This window comes from Cyrtonyx montezumae, unplaced genomic scaffold (assembly GCF_038088225.1).
Source record: "Cyrtonyx montezumae isolate F1298 unplaced genomic scaffold, pur_monq_1.0 scaffold_4, whole genome shotgun sequence".
Taxonomy (NCBI): Eukaryota; Metazoa; Chordata; class Aves; order Galliformes; family Odontophoridae; genus Cyrtonyx; species Cyrtonyx montezumae.
Window position 1 is genome coordinate 32,095,965 of NW_027072045.1, and position 24,979 is coordinate 32,120,943.

At 41.5% G+C, this 24,979-nt stretch overlaps 1 protein-coding gene across 1 annotated transcript in view; it reads left to right on the forward strand.

The window, feature by feature from the left end:
• The window catches only part of PCDH15 (protocadherin related 15), a 598,943-nt gene that overhangs the window by 180,849 nt on the left and 393,115 nt on the right, over window positions 1–24,979 (forward strand). The window contains exon 4 of the mRNA XM_065746677.1: window positions 20,900–20,947. The gene's annotated coding sequence lies outside the window, so the exon portion shown is untranslated. The remainder of the gene's footprint in view (window positions 1–20,899; window positions 20,948–24,979) is intronic.

A 24,979-nucleotide genomic window follows, 5' to 3' on the forward strand; every position in this document is an offset into this window, starting at 1 on the left:
CCTAACAGATGTAAAATATGCACGTGTTTTTATAAGTCAGAAGATTTATAAAGCAAAAGCAATGAAAGTGTAAAGGGAGACAAAAGCAGGAGGGGACTGGTGGCTGCTCAACACCCTAACAGGCAGGGCTCGACTCAGGCATTAGGAATGCTTCAAATGCATTTGGGTTATGGGGATCTCGTATGTAACATTCTGGTTGATGTCCAGCACTAACCACAGAAATTTTTTATTGTGGTGGTATCCTTTAGCACTCTAAGGATAAAGCAAGACCTTTGGCCAGCTGTGTTATGTGGTGAGAGAGGCAGATACCTTTTGCTAGAGAAGCCCAGGAGAAACAAAGGGTGCATGCATCCGTACAGCATGTGCCTGGTGTCACAGCACATACAGACACACTGAGAGCTACTGGTGTCTTCTGATGGCACTTAATTCTCCTGTGCTCACTGTTCCATAGTCTCACCAGATCCCAATCAACAAGTGGGCATAGTTGCTTAGCTAGGAGATAACTCTTCTCATATTGGACAGTTTGCAGGCTTGCATGCAGTCCTGTAACAAACTGTACTTTTCAGAGTAATATGATTTCTTCGCATTAGTGGGTCAATTCCAGGCCGATTCTATCTGGCTTAATGGAGCATCAGAATATTTCTTGAAGCGCTTGGCTGACAGAGGGGGAAGATGGATGGATTGTGGCTCCTACCAACACAGCAGCAGGAAGCTGTTCTTCAGTGCTGGAGCTCTGGGACTGAGGGGGTTAAACACAGGAGTGGAAAAGAGGAGTGGGGGGTAGACAGCTAGGTACCCTATCTCCAGTGGAGCACTCCATAAATGTGTGGAGACAGACATGCAGAAGGTTGTAGATGAGAATATTTTCTGTTTGGAAAGACCATTGGGGCAGATGAGAAGGACCAAGTGCAAAAATTTACTTTATATTGCAGTTACAGGGAAAGAGGAAGATGGTAGTTTAGACACGAAGTGCTTATTGGAGGTAAGACATACTGTGAGAACTTCTGTCATACTCCTGGTCCTTTGATGCTTTAGCCTGGAGAGTCTCTTTAAGTGTCCTGTAGCTCCCTGCATGCCCTTGATTTCCCATCTGAAGAGAACTAGATGGGGAAGAAGATTGAATACAGTTGTGCAGTTGTACAATTGTGAATACAATTGGCCTCCCAGTTTAGCACTTAAGAAGAATAATATTTTGCAAGGATGGGAGCTGATGAAGCTGAAATGAAGGTTGTGCAAACATGTTGTACTTGCTGAAGAAAACGTAAAACTGAAAACAACAAAACATACAGGGTGAAAATTCGACCATGCTAGAGGATCATTTTATGCTGAGTGTAGATTTGAGTAGTCTACAAAATGTTAAGTATAGTTTATTTTTTACATCAGCTATCCAGAAATAATTGTTCTGAGGAATGTGACCAATTTATTTGTGTTCTCAAGGAGGACATCTGTAGAGCTAGGAATGACATACTGACTATGGTAATGACACATAATAAGATGGTTTGGTATGACTTCTGCTGAGGAGTATAATTTTAAGCACATTATATAGCAGCAAGGGTAGTTGCAATCTAGCAGTGGTGTGGAAAATGTCAGAATTCAAAAGCCAAACAAATTCAGAAAGCTCTTTGGCACAGTGAAATTATGATTGTTCAGAAGGGAGATTGTCACCTGATGAAATGTTCATTTAAAAGACATTGTCTCACTTTACAGGCACCATTGTTAGAATATAGGTACACAGAAATACAGTATGCTGACTATCTTTAACTCCTATGCTTGCTGAGATATCAAATGCATATGGATAACAAAACAGATGGGCAAGTTTGGACTGTTTTTCAATTGGATAATAAGAAACACAAGTCCTAAGACTTACCGGAGCTTTAATATTTGTCAGTTGCTTGTTGATTATCTGAAGGCCCAAATGAATGCTACAAAATTAGGCAAAGGAACTTGTGTTAAGTCACCAGCAAATTCTATAGAAAGTTGAGTTTATCTCCATCAGCATGTTCTGTGGGTTGTGTATCAGGCCAGACAGGAAAGGAGATGCGTGAGCTGATGGTCTGTACTTGGAACCAGAAGAAACAACCTCATCTCTCAGGGCACGCATCCACAGTGAGGTCTGGAGTTGCCTCCCTACCCTGGTTTGACAGTGGACACCTGGGGTATTTTACAACACTTCCTTCTACCAGTTCATGTAGTCACAACAGTGCTGGAAGATGTGAACATCCATCTCTGAGGCCTAAAAAGCATGCTTTCATGTCACAGACCTGCGTTGAGCATCCTGACCTTAGCAGAAATCTGCACCATGTTACCATTCCAATCCATGACCCAAAGAGTCATATTGTTTTTCACAGCCATCTATTCTTTCACTTCTGTCAGACACAGTAGAGCTGTTCCTTTCTGGTACCTGTAGCAGTACTTGAGGCAGTGCAATCACCAAGCTTCCATGTGTGTATGTGTCACTGAGGTGCCAGTACTGAAGCTGCAAAGCAGGGTGTTCAAAACTGAAAGCCATGGCCAAGATTTGGACTGTGAATAAACATGAAGTGCATCCAAGTTGCAGAAAGATGTTGTTTTACACTAGTACCACAGCAAAACCAGTGTGTCTCTGTGAGCTGTAAGATGGCAGCATCTAGCTGACCCTTCAGAAGAAAAGCTGGAGAACTTCCAGCCAAGCAGACCTTAGAAAAAATGGAGCAAGTAGTCCTTTGGTAGAACCACTTTTGTTTAGCATTGTACCACTTTCATTACAACACTCAGTAAATACTTGTATGCCATACATTTTTCATCAGTATAAAATGTGAGAAGGTATATTTGCTGTGAGTAGGCTGTCTCCACAGTAATGGTATGCACTGACACCTTGGACTTTCCCATGATGGTTTTGTATACTGCCAGATAATTTCAAGATAATATTATTATCTTGAAATAACTCTTAATTTTGGAGAAAATGTAATCACTTCTTGGCCATTACTTAGTGGAAAATATGTTCTGTCAACAGGGATTGATAATTTATAGAATTAAGCTCATTTTCATAATAATCACTGGTACATTTAAAAAGATGATATGACTCTGTGTTGAATTATATTGAGAATATGACCCTGAAACACTGCAGGTCAGCTGGTGCCTATTTGCCATTTCTTTCATATGGCCTGGAAGTTTTAATGTGTACTATTAATATTGTTAAATAAGACGGTGGCAAGAGACTTATTTCCTTTTTTTAGTGTGATGATTTCTCTGTGCTTAAAAAGTCTTAGAAGCAGGACAAACCACCACTAGTGATTGAATAGAACCTATGCAAACAACGATGTATAATACAATAACCTGGAAAGTTTCATTTGACTTGTTTCAGTGTTCAGTATTTGTTATGCCAAAGGTTGAGTGGGAATTCAATACCAAAAGCAGGAAAAAGGAATATCAAAAATACTGTTAGACTTGATTATTTTTCACACCCGTAGTTCTAGGCTAGTATATAATCACTTTTTAAAGTGGAATTTATTAATATTTTATTGCTGCTGTGATGGGGACTGTGTGTGTAGCAGCTTGGGTGATGCCCCTTGCTGTGTGCGTGAGCTGTGTTAGCAAGCAGCACTGAAGGCTGGTTCTTCATTGCTGCTTGGAGCCCTTCTCTGAACAACAAGCCTGGAACTCAATTGCATGTATTTAAATGTCCATCATCATCTGTCCAGATATCTGCATTTCTTGCACAGAGTATTTTCATTTCAAAATATTTTTTCTAGGTCGTATTTCTGTCTAATTTCCCGTATGCTTGATGTCCATTGCCTGCTTATCAGCCTATTCAGTGAGCAGTCTAAACTGTGAAAGCTATCTACTTCTGACAAACCCCCCATTCATAGACAGCCCCCTAAGGCTTCTGGGTGACATCACATTGCTCATCCTCACTACATCAGTGTGCAGCTGTGGAGAGAGACCATCAAATCCAGCACCCAGCTGCTGAAGCTGCCAGCTTCCTGAGAGTGTGGGGTGGCATGTCTAGTCAGAAATCCACAGGACTCAATGGGGTTGAATGGGTTAGGAAGAGCTGGTGCAACGTCCTGGCTGGGAGGCAGTACGGATTGCTGAGTGCTCCCAAAGTGGCAGTGCAGCCAGCAGGTTTACTGTGCTGCAACGTGGAGAATGAGTCAGAGGCCAAGGGGAACTGAGGTGGTGGCTCTTCTCCCAGAGGGTGTGTTAAAGATTTCAGCCTCTTTCTAGATGCAGATGGCAGATGGCTAATAAATCCTGCCTTGGGAAAAACAGTGCTGAATTTCTGTGCTTCCCCATAGCCATATAATCCAGGTCGATTTGAAGGCAGAAGCAATTTGCCTCTGGTTCTTGAGCCATGAGGTGAAGACTACTGGCGGCATCATTCTTGGGGTCCCTTGGGAGAGCAGAGTCAGCGTTGGCCAGGTGCAATGCTGGGTGCCTTGTGAAAACCCTGCCCTCCTGAACCACCATACAGCAGGGAGTGGTGATGGGCTCTCAGCCCCTTCCTCAAGTTGCAGGCATGCAGGGCAGTGCCTATCAGGGGGGCACTTTACCATGGTGGTTGATGGTTTGCCACCTAACCGCCTTGTATGAGCAAAAATCAGAATGTGCCTGGGTAGAGAAGGAAAACAAAGATAATGTACCTGTGTTGGTCCTCATTTTATAGCTTCTTTCAGTCCTCTGCTGAGGTCGCAGAAGTTCATGTAATGCCACAGGAACCCCTGTTCCGATCCACTGGTAAGTCAGCGTGCTGCTGCAGTGAAGGTGACAAGGCACTCTGGGACGTAATGGTGGTGTCCAGCAGCACTTGCTTGCAGCTAGGTTAAAAGAGAGTGTGACAGCATGGCATTAGCTGGCAGTTACTGTGTTATTTTCAGAGTTCTTTGATGGAGAACTGATAATAGTATCCTGCAGTCAGCAGTCTCTCTCTGCAGGTAATGCGGCAAGACTTTTTGGTGAGGTTTTATATATGTGATCAAAGTTACTATTGGAAGTCCTGAGGCCATGGAGATGGGCATAGAGTTGTGAACGTATGTTTGGAGAAATTCAGTTGGGTAAATCACTGTATATTTACATAATTGTTCCCAAAGACTTTGAAAGCCTGGAATTATTGAACATCAGTTTTACTTATTACTTAGGGTATAGGTAATGCTGTGGAAATTAAGTGCTGTGAGGTAAAATGCATTTTTTACATTCATGTAATCTTTTATATCATGGCTATGTGAATACAAATTCATAAACTGCAGTGCAAGTATCAACTAACATGGTGTATATTTCTTAATGCAGCGCAGACTTTTTGTGTAAAAGTATTGCTTTCTGTTCTTGGTGTTTAGTTGTTCAGGTTTTTTTCTTGTTTCTAGATCTTTTTTGATCCTTAACTTGGTTGAAGCAATTCAGTGTATCATAATTGCTGTGACTAATTGTCTTTCATGGTAAATGAGTTTAAAGGGCAGCAAAGATCCCCAAGCAGCATAGGGATTGTGTGAGGGGAAGTGTAAGCAGTGCAGAGAGATTGGGACACAGTTACTGCACTCTTTAAGCCTTCAGCCAGCATAAGGCTGGGGATCCCAAAGGCTGAAGGAGGCTCAGCACTGGCATGTTGGAACCTCCCTGGTGCCATGGGTCTGTGTCAAGAGCTCTCATAATGGGAAAAGTTAGTGCATTCCTACAAAGCAGTAAGGCTGAAAATGAATGAACAAAATTATCATCTAAGGCACAATCTTCTGAGAGTAATTCCCTCCCAGCTCTACAGTACTAGGAGTCAGCTGTGAAATGCTAGTTTAGTGTTGAGCTTTTTGTGCATATGCATTCATCCTCCCTTAACTAACATCTCATAATAGCACCTGTCCAAACCTGAAATTGTCAAAGGCAGAGTGGTTGAATGTATCGACTGGTTGGAAGCCCACTGCATGATAGCTATTGTTTTGTAATAAATACATGTAAGTCTTTTGTAGGCTCCAAAACATGTGCTGTCTGAAGAAGCTTGCTCTTTGCAAAGATCCTGACCTCTGCCCAATTGAAGTTCAGTAGATCATTGCCCTTTTAAGATTAGGGCTGCTATAGCTGTGTGGCAGGTAATTAAACATTGTCACTGGGAAGGGTGCTAAAGGCTCGTGTATACCATAATTCTACACTGTCTTGCCATGCAGACATTTGCCCTGTAGGATATTGAAAATTTTATGGTGTCTCCCCTCTAGGAGTCAGCCACTTAGAGTGAGTTACGAGTTCCTTTCTGCAGAGGAAAATGAACAACATCGATGTGATTTGGGATAGCGGTTTAATTTTCACAATGATGATGTATCCTTATCTCATCATGTTTCTTCTGTGCAAATCTTTGAAGCAGACGAGAAGCCACTGAAATGGAGTTTTATAATGTACCTTAGAGAAAACAAATGTCTGTAAATTTATCTGTCATTTAAGACCTTCAGAAGTCACTGCTGTATTCATTTTGGATCCTTGTTTCTTTGCCTTTTATCTTCCTATTTTTATCCCAACTTTTATATACATTTTTTGCTTTGATTGGTGAAGACTCTTACGTACATACTGAGCCTTGAATAAGTGCAAAAGGAATTCCGGGGAACCTAGGAGTAGATAGGCGCAGATAGTTTTTATTTTCACTCTCAGGCTGCTGCTGAGAATTAGATTGAGGTCAGCCCTGGGCACCATGATACATTTGATATCATTGATGTTAAAGTTATATGCCGTTAATGTCTGAACTCCGTCTGCTTCCAGGCAGAGCAGATATCATTATATGTGCAGGTTCAGCATCAAGTGCTGCTCTGGCACCCGAGGGTGAGCAAACGGTTTCAAAGGAAGCCTGCAAGTGGGGCAGAGGGAGCTCGTTTGGCTCTCCCGTTCATAGAATTACCATGGTAATCATCAAGTTGTTTGTTTTCCCCGTTAGCTTCTCTTGGGGTACTCTTCTGAAATCTTCCCTCTGGCAGCTGTATATCTAGCCCTAAGTGGCTAGCTTTCTCGTTTCCAGCCTCAGCAGAATCATTTCTGCTTTATAACTATTTGCTTTAGCATGAAACGAGTGGAAGAGGTGAGCTGGAGTAGCGCTTCTTTCCTCTTCTGTGATGTTTAAAGCAGGAGCATTTACAGCCAGCAGCAGTGCCTAGTGTAGGGTCTGGGAGGTTCTTAAAATAGAGCATTCATTCTGGAGGAGTGGTGAGGCTTTTTCTCATAGGAACCATGTAAGTCCATGGGGAAGTGCTTCAGAGTTCTGTAGGTGATGATCAGCTGGTGCCTGGAAATCATAAGGGCAGGAAGGGTCAGGTCTGTATTGTAGGTGGGAGGAGGGTCTTGCATGTCCAAGTGCACTGGATGTTTCCTCAGATTAGAACAGTTACTCAGTTGTACCCTTCAGATACAAGTCTTCTTGAAAATGCAGATAGAAGTTCTACTCAGAATAATTCCTCCTCTTGCACGAGATGCAGGCCAGCCCATGCACAGTGGTACAGCAGAGCCTGCCTGAGTGTGTGACCATGGAGGCTTGCTGCTGCCTGGGATGGGGGCTGGTACCTGCCTGAGACCGCTCTATGCAGGAGTAGCTGCTTGTTCTGCACAGAGCTACATGGAAGGTAACAGAGTGTCCACCAGACGTGTAAATCTGTGCAGGGTTTGCCTGAATGTGAGATGTGTTTGTCCTTCATATATCTTCCTAATATTGTCCCACATAAGCTGCATCAGTACCAGTCAGTGGCATTAAATCTAATGCTGTGTTATTGTTCAGAGGAAGAGCAGTATGAAATTGCATTTGGAAGTTTACAACAGCACTGTCGTTTGTGTTATGCCAATGTCAAATGTTTTCAGACTGAAATATAATTTAAATTGCCAGGCTTACACTGCTACAGAATAATGATTTTATTTTATTTTATTTTGGAAAAGTCACAGTATTTATGCATCAGAATGTTACACCTTTGTCAAGAACATGTCCTGATAGCCACTGTAATTTGCATGGCAATTTTTCCCATTTCAAAGCTTATGCTGTTTATGCAGGAGAGTAGTTTCAAGCTGTAATTTGATGCAGGCTTGTTTCTATCCCTCTGTTAGGACAGAGCTCTCCTTTCAAACTAATGGCATTCAGATGCTGTCTGGAACCTATGTTTTAGTATGGCTCACCATTTGAAAAAATGTGAGAAACACTTCTGCTTCTGTAACGTAAATGCTACCAACTTCTGAATGTACAAACACTTGGAACCCTTTTAGTCTTTATGCCAAAGCTGGAAGGGGAGTGAGGAGTTTAGAACAGTGAAACAAACCACGAATTACAGTTTTTGGCAGGTTCTAAAGAACCTTTCTGAATGTACAAGGGAAAAGATAGCAATTGCAGTAGGCTTGAATTGAGGGATTGAGTGCATCCTCGCTAAGTTTGCAGAGGACACCAAGCTGGCAAGAAGTGTGAATCTGCCTGAGGGTAGCAAGGCCCTTCAGAGGGACCCAGAGAGGCTGATTGATGGGCTGAGACCAGTGGGATGAAGTCCAACAGGACCAAGTGCTGATACTTGCACTTGGGTCACAACAACCCCAGATTTTCTTAGTTCAGCTCCTTTAAGGTAACTTAATAAAGAAGCACAGTTCAAAATAACAACATTCGTGATACGAGACTGAAACTGCATGTTTGCTTAGGCCTGTAATTGTTCTCAGCCATGATTTTATAGTTAGAATTTATTTGTATGTCCTAATAATCATAGTATGGAATTACACCTTGTAGCACTTTACATATGAACCCATCTCTCTTTCCAGTTTGGTATATTAACGCCATTATATTTTTCATGGTTAAATTAAAACCATTAATTAGTGTGATTTGAAATTGCTCATTCTGGCAGCTTGCAGGGAGATAGGAGAGAGATCACACTGCTGTCTTCTGGTGATGGTGGAAGGCCAGAACCTGTCACTCTCATCATGTCAGTTTTGAGCACTTCATAAAATTCCTTTTGGATGGTGAGTCAGTAAATACGTATTCCACACCACGGAAAAAAAAAATGGGTATTTTCCCCTGTGAATTAGTAAGGAGAAGCAGCTTCTATAACTTCACATCTATAATGTATTCGTTAGTTATAAAACTAACAGGCATTGCAAGAATCCCAGAGGTATACCAGTGGATGCTGTGTTCCCAATTTCAATGCAGGATGAATTAACGAGAAGAAAAATCCCACAGTGAGCTTGTCCTGGGCCTGGGTGGGGTTGGGGCTGGGGAGATGAGGTGGAAGAGCAGCACTGAGACACTGTATGTCCTGGAGCTGCAGGGACCTGGAGGGCTGACCTCTTGGTGGTTCTGTGCCAGGGACCAAGAGAATGGGAGATTGTGCATTTCCTCATTAGTAATGGGAGCATGTTGAGCTACAGTACCTGGAATGAGATCACCAAAGTCATCCAGAAGTAAATGAATATTACTTTTGGTTTATAAAATTAAAAATGACACTCAAATGTCCATGAAGAGTAATATGTCAGCAGCCTTAAAATAGTTATTCCTTGCCAGTAGCAAAGGCTTAGAGTTGGGCTGTGGTTTGGTGAGAGGAAAGGGGAAGGGCAAGGAAGGGGGAAAGGAAAGGGGTGGGATGGGGCTTCACAGGAGAGCTGTCCTTGGCTACTCTGCTAAAGAGCACCTGAGATATTCTGTAGCTCAGTGCTGTACTAGGAAAAAACAAAACCATGGAAGCATGTAAACACAGGCTGCTCTGAGTTGGGCATTCCTGAAACTTTCCTATGTCGCTGCGCTAGATTTGTATGCTAGAGTTTTCTTCATTTGCTGTGTTCTGCCAAGGCTAGCACGGTGATCTGGCACAAGGTGTGTGTTCTGACTTCATCCTTCTGCCACTGATTATCCTGCAAAGGAGAATGAGTTCTGAAAGACTGCTCACACCTATAGTGAGTGATTTAACCAGGGGAAACTTAGCATTTCTATTGCCAGCACTGAAGGTCTCTTCCTGGAAATAATCTCTGATTCAGCTAATGAGTATTTATCTCTGCATATAATTTCATGATTAATTTTGTTAGGTAAAAGTTCTACAAAAGGGTCATCGTTTTTTCATTTAAATGAGGATGGTACCAGAGGATCTTTTCCAAAGATAAATATGGAAAAATATTCTATTTAAGCTAGATATTATTTACATTTCAAATACTAAGAGCATCATGGAATTCATTGTAAGAAAATAAGTTAGTGCAGTTGGATCATAAACTAGTTTCCCCCACTGTATCATAAGAGGAAATTGCATTCTTCATAGATAAATGTTGCACTGCACACAAATGGGATCAATTAAAGGAGGGTGCATGAAAGGGATAGAATTAGTATAAAAATAAGCTTTAGTGAACATCCAATTGCTATACAGGAGAAAAAAAAATACATCCTAAAACAACAAAACCAGCATTCTGTTTGAACGTGTTCTGAATCCAGACAGAGGAAGGGAGAAAGTATAACCTCCGTATTCGTTCCCATTAACTGATGGTTGTCAAGTGTTATCATACTTTCTCAAGCATGCTTTTCCAGGAATAATTCAGAGACAGATACATAAGCAAGTCGATGGTTTGACTGGAACAGCAGTGATGTTTTGGGATGAGAGGAAATGATAATATCGAGACAAAAATCTGGCTCACCCAGGGTCTCACGTATTGCCTAACTGTTTGGAATAGCGATATAATTACCACTGGATAGGATTGTTTTCTACATGATTGGTTTCTTTGATTGTTTTTCCTTCTTACTCAAACAAGCAATCAGTTTTTATTATGCTTCAAATTTATATTCATTCTCATTTTTAAAAAATCAAACGGTCTCATGTAGTCTTCTCATTAAAATTCCTATTGTCATCCTTCTATCCACTGGGAGTTACCATTAGCTCCCTTTGTCTTGCTTTTACTATTTATTTATAAAATAAATAAAATTATCAAATAACATGCATATTAACAGTAAATGAAGATCCTTTTCCAAATGATATTGCGCAGTGAATGATGAGAAAGGAAGGACAGGAGATCTGCCTAATGATTTTCTTGTACTTCTGTCATTTGTCATGCATTAAGGTAGGTTTCTCTTCTTGTAGATGAATTGCAAGATTAATGTCTACACATGCATTTATATTTTAAGGACGTTGATAGTGTCAGTAAGAGGTTCAAAACTGGACATTCAGAAATATTTGTATGGTACCCAGCACAGCCAGTGGGAAAAATGGTTTCTCTTCCTGAATATCTAGTAGCAGGGAAAAATCTTACCTCTTAGTATCTTAGGATCATTTGTGTTGGAAGGGACCTTTAGAGGTCATCTGGTCCAACTCCCCTGCAATGAACAGGGACACCTAGAGCTCCATCAGGAGCTCAAAGCACCATCCTGCCTGACTTTGGGCATCCCCAAGGATGGGGTAGGCACCCACCCCTCTGGGCAGCCAGTGCCCCTGCACATTTATTGGAAAGAGCTTCTTTCTTATATCCAGTCTGTATCTCCCCTGTACTATGTAGCCCCGTTGTTAGACAGTGTGTTCATAAAGGACTACACGATGTAGAATATTGTACTTCCTTTGACAGAAACTTTTCCCTATGTAATTCATGTGAGCACCTAAGGATGCTTGCTTGTGAACTGTCATTGCTGAGAGGGTGGAAAGAAATGCCCTTCTGTTAATGAGTACATGCCTTCCCTCCATGGAAGGGCTGGTGGTAGAAGGGAAGAAGTGGTGGTGATTGCTCGAATTCTCATTTATTGCTGTGTGTTCTTGTAGGCAGGGATCTCTGTCTCTGTATTTGTATTTCAATCCAAACAAGCTGAAGTAGGAGAAGAGGAGTTTTCTTCATTTTCACTCTTAGCCATTTATTTAATGTAGCCCTCATTAATTGCGCAGTATTAATGATCTTGGCATCTTCAATTGTCTTTGACTTGAAAACCGATGCAAACTGTTGATGGCAGCTAGTGCTGGGCCTTAGCTGCAGAAACAAGTCCCACAAGTCCTCTGGAGGGTCCAGGGCCTGTGCTCACTTGCTTGCTTTGGTCTTGCCCCCTCTCTGAAGCGTAATAACCCAGATCTCCAGCTGCACTCTGAACAGCTCAAGTGTTCCCAGGTTATCTGAGCTGAGCTCAGTACTCTAATTTCTCATTCGTATCTTCTGACTTTGGAGGTGTAAGAAGATCAGGGACTGGCCACAGGGCTCAGTATATACCCTCAGGGTTTGCCCCCTTCTTCTTCTCTATAATGAGCTCTGATTCTTATGTTCTGTGTCCAGACAGGCTGCTGGCATTTCACTAGCAGAATGCTACCTCTCAGGAGGAAGCTGATGAAGATTTTTTCAAAGGCAGAAGAGAGTACAGGAAACCAAAATGAAGGATTAAATGGTTCTGTTGACACCAAGGGGCTTTGCTTGTGGGTAGGGCTTGAAAGAATATACCAATATCAATTGAACCCAAAGCGATGTTGTTTATTTTTAGGGCCATGAACTAGTTCTTTCTTGCTCTGCTCTTTCCCTGAGCTACAGCAGAGGCTTGTGACACTAGACAGTTCTGATTACAAACCTTAAAATGTCACCAAATTCCAGTTTATCAGTAAATTAAGGTTCATATACAGAGATTTTAAATACCATCCAATGACTGTCTAGCCCCCAAGGGGCTGAAGGGACATCAGAAAAGAAGAAGAAGAAAAAAGGAAAAGCGAGGAGTGCTGTACTTTTGTTAGTTTTGTGAAATTTAAGAGATTCAGCAGAGCAAAGTCTTTGTCACAGTATGAGGTTCTCCCAAAGGGTAGGATAACAGATAATCCCTTCGAACTAAAGCTATATATTTCGCCTACAACAGCAATCAAAGTAAAGCTGTGAGAGCCTGTAAAAACCCGCCTGAAGGGCAAGCTCTCTCTGGGTGCTACAGAAGGCAGTTTCAAAGTTGATATAACAAGATCAATTCACTCTTTTTCTATAAACACTGCCTGGTAGATGTTGGGTCTCTTCTGATGCTGTCAGTAGCTCTGTCCCGAGCGGAGCTCTCTGAGATGTCACTTTCTTTATTAGCTGTGCTTTAAGTAAAAATGATGAATAAAAATCTCCTTGGGTGATGGTTATGGAATACAAGATGTATATATTTATCTATTTATCTACCTCTGTATACACACAGGTTTTTTACGGCAGTTGTTGAGCTAGTTGAGAGGCAGCTCAGATTGATGCATTACAGGCACAGGGAGCTGCTGACCTGCTAGAAATGGAGAGGGGAAAGTACAAGTGGATTAAACTTACAAGCTGTAAAATAGCGTGTTAGTTTGCATTGCCTCTTGGCCATTACCAGAGAACCAGAGCAAAATGTCTTTAGCAGTGAATAATTTAGTGGTCAACCTGGGGTTAGCAGAGAGAGCCATCATCTCTATCTGCATCTATGTCATCTTGTCACTGAAATTTGCACTGTATGATGTCCTGACAGACATCATTTAACTGTCTCTGGAAGACAGTGTGGCATCAGACCGTGTCTGGGTGCTTGTGTTCCTACGAGAGATCTAAATACATTAGCATAACAACATAGTTGTAGAAAGCAAACACTAAGCACTCTTGCTTCATTTTTTCTCCTTTATTCTTCTGTTTTTCCCCTGCTTTTAAGTTGCATGGCAAATTTTAAGTTGCCTTTGTCACAGCGTTGTGATGCTGCCTCGAACAAAGCAGGCTGGAGTCAGAAGAGACAAGCTAGCCTTTATGACGGGGTAAATGATCTGTCTTATGGTATTTTTAAATCCAGTTTTGCTCCTAGGTAATTATGCGTCGTCGCCTTACATGCATGCTATCCCTTGGGAGTGTTTCTGGGCCTGTCACAAGCATGTGATAGATGCTAGACAGTACACTGTCAAGTTCGATTTCTTCCTTCGTTCACTTGTGTGGTATAATAAGGATTGGAATTGCAAAGGCGTGGACGGTACCGGCCTCAGCAAGATTCAGGAGCACCTCAAGAGGGACAGGCTAGTGATTTTAAGTGATGTTGGCACGTGCAGAAATGATCTGAAATAATGAAACCTGAATTTATTCGTGATGAGTGCTAAGCAAGGCCAATCGGAGTAAATGGCTCTGCACAGATAATAGGGCTGAAGGAGGCAGCAGGAAGGGCGGCTGGTGGGGTGGCTGTGTGCAAGGGGAGGTGGGCTGGGGCCACACAGAGGATGGACAAGGAAAAGCAGCTTCAGGTGATTTAGTGGGATTAGAATGTGAAAAATGAAAGCATCCAGTGACCAGGCAGCGAGCGGGGCTGGGAAGCTGCCCCTGTGGCTCAGCAGCTGTTCAGGAGCAATGCTGTCCATTCCCAGATTGCCCTGCATGCTGGCTGGAACAACATACAGGTAGTAAGCTACCTGTAGATGCCCTTTGAAATCAGGGGTACTTCTTGTCATTTCAAGGTAAAGAAAAAAAAAAAGGGGGGATGCATGCAAAGTCGTTTTGGGCTCCTTGCCATGAAAACTACTCCGTGTCTGCTTTTATCCATGCACCAAATTACCCGTAAAAGAGGATAACAGATTAATTCAATTAGTTTGATTTAATCCCAATAGTGTATTGTTTTATTAAGGAGTGCCATGGCATAATTAAGAGTTATAACCGATTAAACACTTTATAACCACGGAGCTATTAATTAGTACTAAATTACAATAAAATTAACAAAGTAACATAAACAAAGCACGTAAATATTTTGAAACATGACAGCGTATTGACTGAAAAGCTTCTTATGCAAACCATCTTTAAAACGAGCTCGACTGCAGAAATTAGTATTTACATAATATAATTGCAAAAGTGGAGACAGGGCAAAGAAGTCTCCTTTGACGAGGAAAAACACATTTGTAGCCAAGTATTCTAAACTGTGTTGTGAAGCCACGCCTCTGAACCAAGCCTTGTCTGCAGGGGAAAAGGTAAAACTGAATGTCATCTTGAGACCTCCTCAGTTTTTGACAGGTTTTTTTTTTTTGGTCTTTTTTTTTTGACAAATTTGAATACAAATCTCAACAGCTCATGCATTGCTAAGCCTTAATGTGGCTGTGATGTATTAATGCTGCATCTCAGATCCTGTTGTCATTTGCAGGGATGCCTGTTTGGACTGCAAGCTCACCTAAATGAAGTTTCAAAAAATATGAGAAATTCACTCTTGGTCCCTCCTTCCAAAGGATGTGTTGGGAAATCCAGGAGAGAATCTGAATTCAGCTTTAAGAAGGGGAGAGTTCTTCCTTATGAATGGGGGAAAAAATGTAGTTAGTCTGTGCAGAAAGGAAGTTATATGAGTGTTCAGAGAGATGTTAAACATTTGTGATTTCTTTTTTATTTACTGAGTTGTCACGGTGTTATCCGTGACAGTGACCCAAGGGAAAACCGAAGAGAGAGAGAGAAGAGAAAAAATCAAACTGCGTCAGTGGCCACGCGGCCGCCTAAGCAGAGCCGCGCGCTCCGGGGGGAGGGGGAAACAGCGAGAAGAGATGGGTCTACAAAAAGAAACAACGGCACGATCTGAGAAGGAACGGTAACTTGACTAAATCTAATAAAATTGAACAACTGAGAGAGAAATGAAGTTTCCAAACCAAAAGCTGTGAGCTTACGTTAAGGAGGATTTGCAGGGGAAGCACACGTGCTGAAGCTCCACGGCAGCCCAGAGCAACGCGCCCAGGCCGAGCGCCGCCTGCATCCGGTGCGGAGCTCCGCCCCTCTGCTGCTCCCACAGCATTAACTCCTTCACTGCTGCGTGATGTTCTGGTGTGGAATACCGGCATCAAAACCACGAAACCACAACGTGATTGTATTCTAGCAGCATAAGAATTTAAGTGTAGAGATGGAAGTTGCCAAGGTGTTGAGTGCAGAAATACATGTACAGCATCACTGTAGGTAACATTTGCCTAATTAAAATAAAAATGGTAAGTGATGTGAATCATGAGAACAGCTTCTCTACAGTAACAACAACTGTAAATCATCCAGATACGAAGGTGCTACTCCCTGTTGATTTATCTGTTGGGCCAGATGTGTTACACAAGCAGAGAACAAAACTTAAATCAAACTAATACAATAATGTGGAGGCAGCTAAACTTGTTGATAAGAAAGCAGAACAGACATCCTGTTGTCCCAACAAGATAACCAAACAGATGTCTCTCTTAAACAAAACACCCACAGGTGTTTTGAGTGATGTTTTTTTTTTTTTTTTTTTTTTTTTGAGTGATGAGGAGCTCTCCCTCTTTAAGGTTTGAAGATTTACAGCAAAATTGACCCTTAGGTTTAATCCCCTCGATAACCAGGGTTTGGAATGTGATGAATATGCATGCGCTATATCTTTAAATATGTATTCGTTTCCCTCTTCAGTATGCACGTTTGGTGGAGAGTTCCCCCATGCACCCAGCGCTGCAATAAAGGGAATACCTGCTTGACATATTGCATTGGTGTGTTAAGTTACTACGTTGGATTTCTCGGCTTCAGATGCCTGAGAGGTTCAAGGTTCTTGCCTCATGCAAAGCGTGGATTTGCATTCCTTAGATAGTTTTGATGATATTACTCTTCATGCTGATTGCAACATACTTTTACAACTACTTTTGAGTCACTCATTTTAGTGAAAGAAGAGGCTGAGTGAAAGTGGAGGCAAAGAGATTAAATCAGAGAATGAAAAGTAAAATTAATAAATTGTATGAAAATGTTGTTTTCAGAAGTTCTTAACAATATCCTCCATGAGGGCCAGCAGAGGTCATGGTTTCTGGGATGGGACCTTTGGCTAGGACATGAACTAAAGTGTAACCACCTACTGGAAACCCTACCCTCAACTTAAGCCTGACATCTCTCCCTTATTCTTGATTCTGAATGTCAAACCTTACTTCAAATCAGAACCCAGATACTTTTATGCTGTTGTTTTTTTCTTCTTTCTTTCTGTTATGTGATATTGGATAGCGGCACAGCTAGGCCAGCTGCCACACACAACACTGGGTAAACTTTAAGTGGTGGGAAGGGAACAGTGCTCATTATGGCTGAAAGAAGCATGCTTGGAAGAGCCAAGGAGGCTGGAAGTTCCCTAAGCTCACTATCTTCAGTGTCTGCTCACCCTGCTATGAGGCAGCCTTGCTGAGCTATGAGTTCAGGGGTCAGCACTCTCATGACAAATATCCTCCTTGGACAGTAAGGGGCGGGGAAGTGATAACTAGGCCATTGTGCCCCTTGATTAGCTCTTTCCATCACAAATAAGATCCCTTTTCTTGAGTGATCTGTGCTGTCAGTGGAGCTGCACTCAGGATGCTGCCTCCTACCCCTGGGTTCTTGTTTCCTGCTCTCTGGACATGGTCATACTCTGGTACCTTCCTGCCCAATCTGAGTTCCGACTCTTGGTTTCCTCATCTTCCCACATAACTCCTTGCTGGAAATCCAACCCTTATTACAGCAAAGTTTTTTTCCATTTGCATACTGGAAGCATTTGTACTTACCTATCAATTCCATCAGTCTTCAGGAAATCAGTAATTGTAGGCTTCTAGGCAGAACTACTTCATGACTTTGGTGTTGCTCATGGGTATTCTTCCACGAGCAGAGTTTTCTGAACATGTCCTCTTCACAAGCTTGTCCTTTTTTCTCTCCTGCTGTTGAGATATTTTATTGTATTACTCAGAAGGGAGAAAATTGTCCTAAAAAAACTGAGGATCTTTGAAATTTATTGAAATTAAATGAGATTAAATGACAAGATTTGTTTTTTAGGTGGTTATCAATGATAGAAATTAAGAGTCTTGAATTACAGCCTTGAGAATGTATTTAGTCAGCAAAATATTTTGAAATGATTACACAAACATGCAATTTGTGCTTCCTCTGTAATTTAATAACAATGTACACATCTGGTTACAAGAGAGATGGCAGCAGAATTTCAGAATGCCTTCTGTTGATTCTTGTATCACTGAAGGAACAGCAAAGAAATAAGAGGCCAAACATCCAATCTCAGATTGGGTTTAGGGTTGACTGCTTACTGCATAACGGATGGATCCCCCATTCTTGCCTCCCAAGATGACTTCAATACTACATTATATTTTCAGACAAGGGCTAGGAATGAGTTCTAAATTAAGTAAAAAGCACATCCTAATTTGACTCTGCCTTACAGGAGTTATTTTCAGTTTCTTATATCCCATCCCTTTCTTCTGGGAGTAAATAGTTAACATATGGCTCTGGAGCATTTATATGTCTTTGAAGTGAATCCATCAGTCCTTTGTGTTTACTGCATTTTCAGTCAGTTTAAAGCAGTTTTGGTGAACGTGAAATGAGATTGCTTTTAGAGGAAGCCCATCCAGAAGCCTAGTTCTAGTGGCACCAAAAGTTCTGCTCGTTCTAGCAGGGGCATAAGTGATGGATTCCTCAGACTGCTTTGAACCACAGGTATGGGGGGGATGTGAGTGCAGCTTAAAAGCTACATTGCATGGTGTGTGGATGAAATGGCTGCAGCCATTTTACATCTGCTGATCCTTGCCCTTGCACCACATCCCAGGCCAATGCCATGGGTTCAGTGACCTTGTAGCACAGTAGAAAACTCAGGGCTGAAGCATCGTTCTTTTTTTTTAATTACAAAATCAATTATTACCGCAATCTAAACAGCTTATAGTTTTGGAAAATAATGTGCAGGACTAAAAGCCCTTGATGAGTATGAGGAAGAGTGTTCTGCAGTGTGAACAGCAGAAAGCATGATGCATCTTCATTACAGAAATTCAAAATGATGATCATTTATCATAAAACCTGCTGACAGTAGGCATTAATCTGTTGGTAAAGCCAGCAGTAATCCTTGTTCCCATGGCAATGCAATTTGTTGTGTTCCTCCACGACATGCATGGAAGGCTAGGCATTGTCTGGACAAACTAATTGGAACCTTAATGCTGTAGGTCTATGTAGATGAAATATTTAATTAGTTTGGTGGAATATTGAATTAGTGGTAACCATGGTGCTGACAGGATGGTCCAGTATTTCATATGGACCAGTGCACGTGCTCCAGCAGCTGTCCTGTTCCCACATCTGTATTCCTTTAGGAGTTTGAGCAGTACAACATTTGCCTACTAGAAGGCACAAGAGTCATTTGCTGTAATGAACTGCATTTTGCTTATTTCTTAAGTTTATTCTGTTTTTAATGTTTGTGTATACATCTTATGTTTTAGAGGAAGAAATGATTTGATCAGTCTGACCTGTTCTGGGGAAAAGTTTGGTACTCCTCCACACGCTGCTGTTAGTGAAGTTACCTCATTTTACTTCCTTGTTTGAAGGCTAATAAAACACCATTTATTTGCTTTTTTGACACTTTGTTTGAGGTCAGCACAGTTTCCACATGTGTCTGCAAACTTCCATCAACCTTAAAAATGCTCAAGTTATTTTATAAATCCTTCCTACTCAGCCTACTGTGCATTCGTTCCACTTGGGAACAAAACAACAGCTTCAGTTATTGCAAAGTAGACCAGCTGTTCCTAACTATGTCTGCTTTCTGCTCTAAGAGTTTGGCAAGCTGGCTTACTCAAATGTAGTAAATAGCCTCTTCGCTGTCAATTAACAGCCTCAAGAATAGGTTTTGTTGTTTTACTGATCAAGTCATGGCTTTTTTGCATATCCTGGACAATTGAGTCCTATTGCGTTGGTTACTAATGAACACTGAAATGAAGGAGAAAGCAGCAACCTGCAAAATGTCTTTGCTTCACACGAAATGGGCTGTAGATAATGCTGATGAGTGCTTTCATCCTAAAAAGATCTGGATTTTGCTGAGGAAGGTGAAACGATCCCAGCAATGATTCAATTCAGTTTTCAAGCCAGCTACTAAGAACGTAAAAGATCCAACCGAAGAAGAGGTCCCATTCAAATGCCTTGAGTCAGACCCACCCCTGAGATTTGGACTTTGTGGAGCAAGTAGTGCTCAGCCCATGCTGTAGGTGTGCCTCTCACACTGTGGCTTTTTCAATTCTGGAACTCTTAAATAGATTTGGTTTAGGTCTATTGTCCCTGCCCTCTGAAAGTAGGTCTATATACAGTTTTTTTGGTTTTAGATTACTTTTGGGTTTGACATTTGGAAAATGCTGAGAGGTGAATTTTGTTGAACACCGTTAGCTTACAGTCAAATTTTTGGCTCAGCAAACCATCCAAGCAGCTCTGATCCTTGAAGTGCATACTAGGCTGCTATTCTGAGAGGTAGCATGCATGCAGGCCTCCAAAATTTGGTGCAAGATACTACCAGGATGAAGCATTCTGAGGGAAAAATGGGAGTGCACCCAGTGACCACAAGGTTTGTCTCATGGGCTCCTAGTGTCTCCCCACTGTCCTGAGGCCTCTGCCCATTTCCTGTTATGTGTTTTAGGTTAAAAAGAACGTCCTAAAGTGAAGTTAGAGATAAGTGCCTGCTTGCTATGCCTTAAGGTAGATATTACAAATATACAAAAGTTACTGTGAATTTTTCCTTCATTTCTTCTTGGCAACTGTATGGGAACTGCTGAATCACAGCCTGAGATGTGCACTGAATCAGCCATGGGGGCACAGGTGAAGGTGATATACCTGTGTGATTGGAAGGGGTGGAGCCTGGCTCCACCTCTCCCAAACCCCATTTAAGGGCTGACCACCACCAGGGAAGGATCTCTTCTCAGAGATCCCTCCTATGTGGAGTCCCCTGTGAGCCTCGGCATTTTGAAGGTGAGCCATCTTCTCTTTTGTATTATTTGTATCCTATCTATATAGTATATTTTGGGTAGTTCTATCATCTGTACTATTTTGTTGTGAAGTATCATCCTTGGGAGTTATTTACCCCACAGCAACCTTCATGTAAATATGTAAACTATTTCAACAAAAACCTCAGGCATTGTCTTCTTGTTATTTTTCTTATATCTTCATCAGGAACAAAATAGCAAAAATCTATTTGTTTTGAAGGATGCCTTAATAAGGGAAAAACATACAGTATTATGTGTTCTTACTAATCAGCAATTAAAATATGACTCATATTACTAATTTTCTATTTTCTGTTTTTCAGGTCATCAACATATCATCTAAACAGTTGTGTCTGAGAAGTGCGATTAAGGTACCATTATTTCCCATTGAATATTTTCATGTTTTTGGCAAAAGTGGTTTCCAAAATTCACTATCTAGCAATCCATTTAGTAGCATGCATTCCTGGAAGCTCAATATACCTCTTCATGGGTTGTTGTTTTCATGTCCCATTTCATCTACCACTTTTCCTGGAAACTGCTTGTTTTTTTTTTACTTACCTTTCTTATGCTAAAATGTCTGTGTAGAGTTAGATGATAAGAGTAAGGCTTATAGGATGCAATTGTGACTGCAAGTCATGTCCTTTATAAAGATTAACTTAGAAAACAATGTGGGGAAATGATTGCAAATCTATCCATAGGAAGCTTTTGGAATGATGTCTGCTGCACGCTCCATGGCACTAAGAATTAAATTGTTGATTTGAATCACAAGATGGAAATCAGCTAAGCAACTCTGCTGTACCACAGGGAAAAGATGGTCCTTTTTGTTTGTAATGCATGTCATGGCCTGGATTCTCTCTCTTCAAGTCATGTTTTCACTTGTAAATTTTTAGCTGCGATATGAAATAAAGAATAGCAAAGTAGGAGAAGGTGGAAATATTTCAGATTCTTTTTTCCTTGATGTCTTGCCCTGAATTTTGATTGTGGTATAAACTTCAGTGAAAAGATTTTCTTTGCTATGGAAAACGCAAATGAAGTGTTATGGCTGTCACAATAAAAACTTAATGAAGAATATTAGGCAGTTGTTCTAAAATGATGTAGTGTAATTCTTGTCCATACACTTCTCTCATCAGTGTTTCCATTCCACTTCTGAATGTTCCATCATTAGTTTAATATTGCAAATATTATGTTACAGAGCCACCCTGTCTTACTGAAACCATTCTTACTGTATGACCAGTTGAATTGTTTCCTCCTACCAAAAGGAGAGTTGTTATTCTTGCTGGGTCTGTGTGATTTATTTGGAGATGGGTAAGGGACAGGAAAGCTGACATTTTTATTAGTTACCTCTGCTGTAGAAACTGAATACATTACTATACTTATTTTACCTCTGACTGTGGCAGTCTGGTAACAAAAAATCATCATGTATGTTTCAATATGGGGAAAAGGCCTTTGACCAGTGCATGCTAACATACACACAAAACTACTTAAAAAGAAATCCTGAAAGCTGCATACAAATTAGAATATTGCAAACTTTGTATTTACTGGAGAGAAAAAAAAAGTAATCAAGAACATAATAAAAGTGAAAAGTGGGATATAATGCAAAAAAGTATGTGTTAGGAGATTTTCTCAGACTAACTTAATGTTTCTTTTTGCTGAGGAAAGTGGATGTCTCAGACTACAGTAACACAGTGGGCTTAAGCTATCTAGATTTCAAGGAAGTGTTCATTCAGTACATTTCCCAGAGGAAATTATTATTTAAAGTGGAGATGGTGCAGATTAATACAGGAATTATAAGAAGCTGGCTCAGACAGATAAAGAGCAGGGTAAAGAGGGGACTGTGGAAAGCTGTAAGGAAAGGTGGCCTACCAGGTTGCAAGAGACTCATTAGAAGTATTCATAAGGGATAGGTCTCATGAACAGCTCTGTGGAGCACTTCCTTTAGTAACTTCGGCACGAAGTCTTTGATAGAATTTTTTAAGCTTGTGCGATACTTAACTTTACTGATACTTTACTTGTGTGATAAATTCCAATCAAAGAAATTCTTGGATGTTAAACTTCAAGTTCCAAACCTTATCCTGTGAAGTTTGAGGCAGCTGCTGGTGTGAATCCTAGCTTTGCATTGGATGTCCAGGTAGGAGGTTGCAGGACTACAAGAAGTAGCAGATGAGGAATTGATCTTCACATAAGCAGCCCATCTGCCTCCTGCTGCCGTAAGTCTCTGAACATCCTCCCAAACCTTGAAAGCAGCTAGTGCAGTTCAGTGCAAGGTGAGACCCAGGAGATGGTTGATAAAGTTGTCCTTTGGCTATGAGAGGGAGGAGTGTGGCAAAACACGTTAAACAGTTGAGAAAGAGATGGAGGAGGAGTCTTTGGGAGCATTTTAGAGCAAACCATTCAGATTAGCCCCAGATACATGGCAGAATCACATCATATTACTAAAAGGGAAAAAATGAACCCAACAGGAAGCCCTCCCAAGGGCAATATGGCTAAGCTTTACCCTATGACTAACTCTGTGAGAATTAGTGATTAAAGCCAAAAGGACGAGATAGTCTATTTTATTATCATAAAGTTGTGCTTCTGTCAGAAGAAAAGCTGCTTAGATGAAAAAGACTTGGTTTATAGATAAGAAACAGAAGTTAGAACTGAATGATCAGTTTTCTGAGTGAAAGGATGATGGTAAGAGGGTCAGATGATGGTAGGAGGGTCTCAAAGAAATCCATGTTAAAACCTGTGATATTCTCTGATAAATGAACTGGAAAAGATAGCCGTGTGCTGATGATGCTTTTATTCAGAGCAGCGAAGATGAGTGCTGACTCTGAAAAACGGCAGTAGGATTCTGCAAAGCTAAGTGGCAGGGTAAGGCAGTTACAGGTGACATTCAGCATAGGTGGGTGCAGAGTGAGAAGGATGACAACCCCACACACAAGGTGATGAGTGCTGAGCTGACTGCTGCCACCAGTTGACTTAAAGAAATGTGGGGCTTAGATAAAGTTGTGAAATGGACTCCTCTAGGAAGGTGTGACCTTTAATTTCAGCAGTAGTTGTAAAAACAAACAATAGCAGGGCTGTTTACCTCATAAAGGTTATACATCCTGATGAGGAAGTAAGTGAACTGAATGTATTTGGCACGAATGTATTTGGCATCAGGTTGGGGGAACGAAATTCTCCTGCAGGCTGGCTCTTTCCTTCCATTGGGTGCTGCTGTTGCCATGGAGGCAAGGATGGGTCCAGTGTGCCTTCACATGAAGGGCTGCTCATCTGTTATGGGGCTTTAAGTAAAAGGACTGGGAGCCACTGCTGGTGGAGCTGCTAAAAGCAAACAAACAAAACAACAACAACAAAAGCTTCAAAAGTGATTTCAGGCTGTGCCTAACAAGTAACCTCTCTAAAAGGGTTTGCTGTTTGCCAGGGCCTGCATTCAGGCTGTCAATGACTCTGTGTTCAGGTGGAGGCTGGTGTCAATTGGTATCTCCCAGGGGTCCATCTTGGGACCAGAGCTCTTAAATATCTTTCACTACTGACATAAACAGTGGGATCAAGTGTACCCTCAACAAGTTTGCTAATGACACCACGCTGAGTGGTCGAGTGATGCAGCTGACACAATAGAAGGGAGGGATGCCATCCAAAGGGACCTGGACAGGCCTGAGGACTGTATACATGAGAACCTAATGAGGTTTAACAAGGCCAATTGCAAGGTGTTAATCTTGGATTGAGGCAATCCCAGATATGACTACAGACTGAGAGAAGAGCTCATAGAGAGCAGCCTTGTAGAGAAGGACTTGGGGGTCCTAGTGGATGAAAATCTGGACATAGCAGTGTGCACTTGCAGCCCAGAAGGCCAACTGTACACTGGGATGCATTAAAAGAGGCGTGGCCAGCTGAGCAAAGGAGATAACTTCCCCCTTTACTCTGTCCTTGTGAGGCCCTGTCTTGAATATTCAAAGCCCAGGGTGCCCAGTACAAGAAGGAAGCAGAGCTGTTGGAGCAGGTCCAGAGGAGGGCTACAAAGATGGGGTCCTGGGAAGCCTCATCCAGCCTATGGCAAGGAGGTTGGAACTAGATGATCTTTAAGGTCCCCTCCAACATAAGCCATTCTATGGCTGTATGCTAAGTACAGGGAAGAAGGAACAGGCATGTTGCTTAGGCTTCTTTTTACTTGTTATCAGAAGAAGATAGATTTAGGCTTGGAGGACTGTAAGGCAAGTATTGGCATGGTATGCCTCCATGCCTCTCCATTACAGTATTGATGTGCTTTCATAACAAAATAAGTCTATTTGCTTTTTAAAAATACGTTAAGGGCTGAAATACAAGTGAGGTAATAAAACATAATACTGATACAAAATCAAGTGGATTTAAGGATGACTTCAGTATGCTTTGATTTGAAGTTAGAAGACATGCAGCCAAAG